The sequence below is a fragment of the Sinocyclocheilus rhinocerous genome, unplaced genomic scaffold, assembly GCF_001515625.1.
Source record: "Sinocyclocheilus rhinocerous isolate Xijiao unplaced genomic scaffold, SAMN03320098_v1.1 scaffold54, whole genome shotgun sequence".
NCBI lineage: Eukaryota > Metazoa > Chordata > Actinopteri > Cypriniformes > Cyprinidae > Sinocyclocheilus > Sinocyclocheilus rhinocerous.
The window spans coordinates 358,384-362,726 of record NW_015647078.1 but is presented as its reverse complement, the minus strand read 5'-3'; positions in this window follow the sequence as shown (position 1 = coordinate 362,726).

Genomic DNA, 4,343 nt, shown 5'->3' with positions numbered 1-4,343 from the left:
CCAGCAAAGACTAGAGGGAAGTGAGCACAATATAAAGGGATCAGAGCACACGAGGATCAGGTGAACACAATTGGACAAACAAGGACTAAACAAGGGGGCGTGGTGATTGAAAACGAGGAGGCAGGACAAGAGGAGCACATGGCCAACACAAACAAAGATACAGCCATGTGCTCAGGCACAAAATAAACAAAGACACATTAAACATAGACAGGACAGACAAGATTGTCAGGGCAGGATCCTGACAACCTGAGGTTCACTGACAGTCTGATGCATACTGCAGAAACATTGGAAAGCACTTCAGTCCAATCAGATCGCCAGACTGCAATGCAACTTCCTGGAGTTGCACAGGTTTTCTTAGTTTGATGGGGAAAATGATGACTCTTTACAATACGGTTCCAGTTAACTACATTAGATGACATGAACTAACATTAATAAAAAATACTGTAACAAATGTATTGCCCATTGTTATTTAATGTTAGTGCATTGACTACATTTAATGGGAACATTAAACGTTGTAACATTGCTGTAAAATGTTTGAATTAATGATGAATTAAGACATGAATTGAGAACTAACCTAAACTACGACATGAGTCATATAAATTAATTTGTGAAACTTATGTTACATGTACTTACTATTATAATAACAATTATCTATGCATAATTACATGCAAGTAAGCCTAAACCAAACCCTAATCCTAACCCTAACCATATATTAAGTACATGTAGTTAATTAATATTACTCAAAACTTAAATGTATAATTACACTGTAACAAGGACAACTTAAAATAAAGTGTAACCATCTTTTTTTTATCTTGATTAATAATCTACAATACATGATAGAAAGTTTAACTTAGAATAGTTTCCAAGACTGCAATTATACATTTGAAACACAACAAGGTTTTAAAAGTGAACTAGTGAGTAGATGAGTTTGCCAGTTCATCATGGTGACGTTTAATGAGCCTGACAACCTCTGTAGTCCCATTTAGCCACTTCTAATCAACCACCTTTTTCAAGACACGTAATAGATAAAAAAAAAAAAAAATGTTAAAATTAACAAAACATTGTGTCCACAGACAAACCAAAAACCCATAATAAAAATAAAAAATAAAAAAAAAATGCTAATTCATTTCTTGGTTTTAGGACTCATTGCTGCAGCACTGCAGATTACTATGGAGTCGCAGGAAAATGACATCATGGCAACACTGATTGGTTGATGACACAATCACAAACCCTTCTCTATTGGCTATCCTGAGCTGTGACGTCAAAGACAGCAGCTGGAAAATCCATATTTGCATATTTCATCATGACATATTTCTATATTTCATCAATGAAATGTAACCAATGGTGTAGTTACAGCATCTACCAGCAGGAGCTAACTGGAACACGCTAAACATTAAAGGTTTAAAGGTGGGGTAAGCGATTTTTCAAAAACACTTTAGAAAACTGATTCGGGCCGAATAGCAAAACAAACTTGTAGCCAATCAGCAGTAAGGGGCGTGTCTACTCATGATGTGGAGGAGAGAGAGTTCAGTGCACAGGACGGAGTTTTGCTTTGTTTCACAGAACTAATCGTTGCCTGGGTTGCGTACGTATGTGTGGGGCGGAGCTATCAAAATAGGGGCGAGACCCTTTTGGGGTAGGGGCGTGTTTGTTTTGGTGATTTCAAATGTCAACATTGGCTACCAGAAATCGCTTACCCCACCTTTAAGAGCCGCTGCTCTACACAACAAAGACAATACTGAACAGGTTATGCGTATCCTCACCACCAGCAATCTCACAATCAGTCATTTACATTACTGTTTCCATGACGACACATTGTCATTAGCGCCACCGTCTGTACAGCGATTGTCATCACCATAACAATCAGTGGCACGATCTCTGTAGCTACAGCAGCCCTAGTGACTGGATTCGCTGTCTGTCGAGTTGTCGCTGCCCTGATATCGCCCATCAGGTTCGCACGTCAAGTCCTTCACACATTCTCGCCTAGATCATTTGAAGTTGCCCATTAATTGGAGGCGCTATTCTTTTCTTTATCTATTTTTGTTTGGCTGTTGACCAACATGAGCGTGGTCCTCGATTGCCCGCGTTTCTAGGTCGACTAATTAAGACTCCAGAGAGCCGCTAATTGCTGTTGCGTGCCTCTCCGTGAAACGAGGGAAACTTCTCTGCTGTTGCTGCCCGGAAAAATGAGTGCGAGAGCGCTGCGAAATTAAAAGGCTTATGTAAGCTTGTGGTGAAACTATTAAATACTAAGCAACTCTCTTTTTTTTTGTCTTGTGGGGAACTGCCACTTGATTTAATAGGGCTCATTAAAAGTGCATATCACATATAGAGCCTCTCCCAACTTGACACACACATATGCATGCACAACTTCAGAGCACCAGAACATAAGGGAACATGCAATAAGGAGTCTGAAAGGTGGTGTGGAGAAGATGTGAAAACTGTCAATGGATATTTGAGCAAATATTCCATATGTTAATAGCAAATACTAAAGGTAAAGTGCATCACAAACTGCACCACAGAATGACAAAACAACTAAATACATACATTTTATTGAGGAAACCTGAAGGATGACTCAAGCAAAAGTCACCAGCACAACGTTAGACCATTGCTAATTTTTTGAATTTTTTTTTTTTTTTAACCATGTTATGGTTACATCCACAGTTTTGGCTAAAACATTTTTGGTCCCAGCCAACATGTCTAGGAATGACGAAGTTGACAAACTGGAAAATGTTTGGGCATCTTTATTTTGCACTGTGACATTCTGAGCAATGCATATAATATTAACAATGCCATCAGGTCAAATTAAATATATTCATTATTCAATATAGTAGCTTTTCAATACTATTCAAAATGGCAGTTGTGGAACTCGTTCTTGGAAACTGTTGTTTTGTTCCAAACTTACACAGTTTGAGGGGGGAAAAAAGCTGTAAATAAAACAAACATTACAAGAAAATACTCCAGTCCATCAATTACGTCTTGTGAAGCCAAAAGCTGTGTGTTTGTAAGAAACAAATCCATTATTAAGGCTTTTTACTGTAACTTCAAACCATCGGTTCTGATGGTTGATGAACACACACATATGCATGCACAACTTCAGAGCACCAGAACATAAGGGAACATGCAATAAGGAGTCTGAAAGGTGGTGTGGAGAAGATGTGAAAACTGTCAATGGATATTTGAGCAAATATTCCATATGTTAATAGCAAATACTAAAGGTAAAGTGCATCACAAACTGCACCACAGAATGACAAAACAACTAAATACATACATTTTATTGAGGAAACCTGAAGGATGACTCAAGCAAAAGTCACCAGCACAACGTTAGACCATTGCTAATTTTTTGAATTTTTTTTTTTTTTTAACCATGTTATGGTTACATCCACAGTTTTGGCTAAAACATTTTTGGTCCCAGCCAACATGTCTAGGAATGACGAAGTTGACAAACTGGAAAATGTTTGGGCATCTTTATTTTGCACTGTGACATTCTGAGCAATGCATATAATATTAACAATGCCATCAGGTCAAATTAAATATATTCATTATTCAATATAGTAGCTTTTCAATACTATTCAAAATGGCAGTTGTGGAACTCGTTCTTGGAAACTGTTGTTTTGTTCCAAACTTACACAGTTTGAGGGGGGAAAAAAGCTGTAAATAAAACAAACATTACAAGAAAATACTCCAGTCCATCAATTACGTCTTGTGAAGCCAAAAGCTGTGTGTTTGTAAGAAACAAATCCATCATTAAGGCTTTTTACTGTAACTTCAAACCAACGGTTCTGATGGTTGATGATATCAAAATACATAATGATGATATAAAGGGAGCTTGACTTGACTTTATTCATATAGACGTTATTTAAGTTGATCCCATTGTATGAACACAACAATTTGAGAATCTCATATAGAAGATATGGTTGACTATATCTGACTGTGTGAATGTAGCCCATGATATTCTGATCTCTAGATATGTATTGGGCCCTTTTCATTTAAAATCTATGGCTTTTGCTATGCTTTGCTTACCACTGAGTGTTTTCAAACAGATTTCTTGAATGAACATCTTGGACAAACAGGCAGTCCCACAGCAAATTCAAAGCCATTGATTAAGTCAAAGTTGAGCGGATCCAGAGCTGGTCAAACAAACACAGCACTGTTTAAAAAGTGCCACAGAGGCACAAGGCACCAATGTTTTAGTTATAGTTGTCTCTGCAAATTAGGCTGGAATGGGAGAACATATTTTAATATTGGAAAAAAAATAGACACACCAGCTTTAAAGACTGTAAACATATTCATTTATAAACCGCTGGACCTGGAAAAAAGCAAGAAAAAGAGAGCAATAAAAC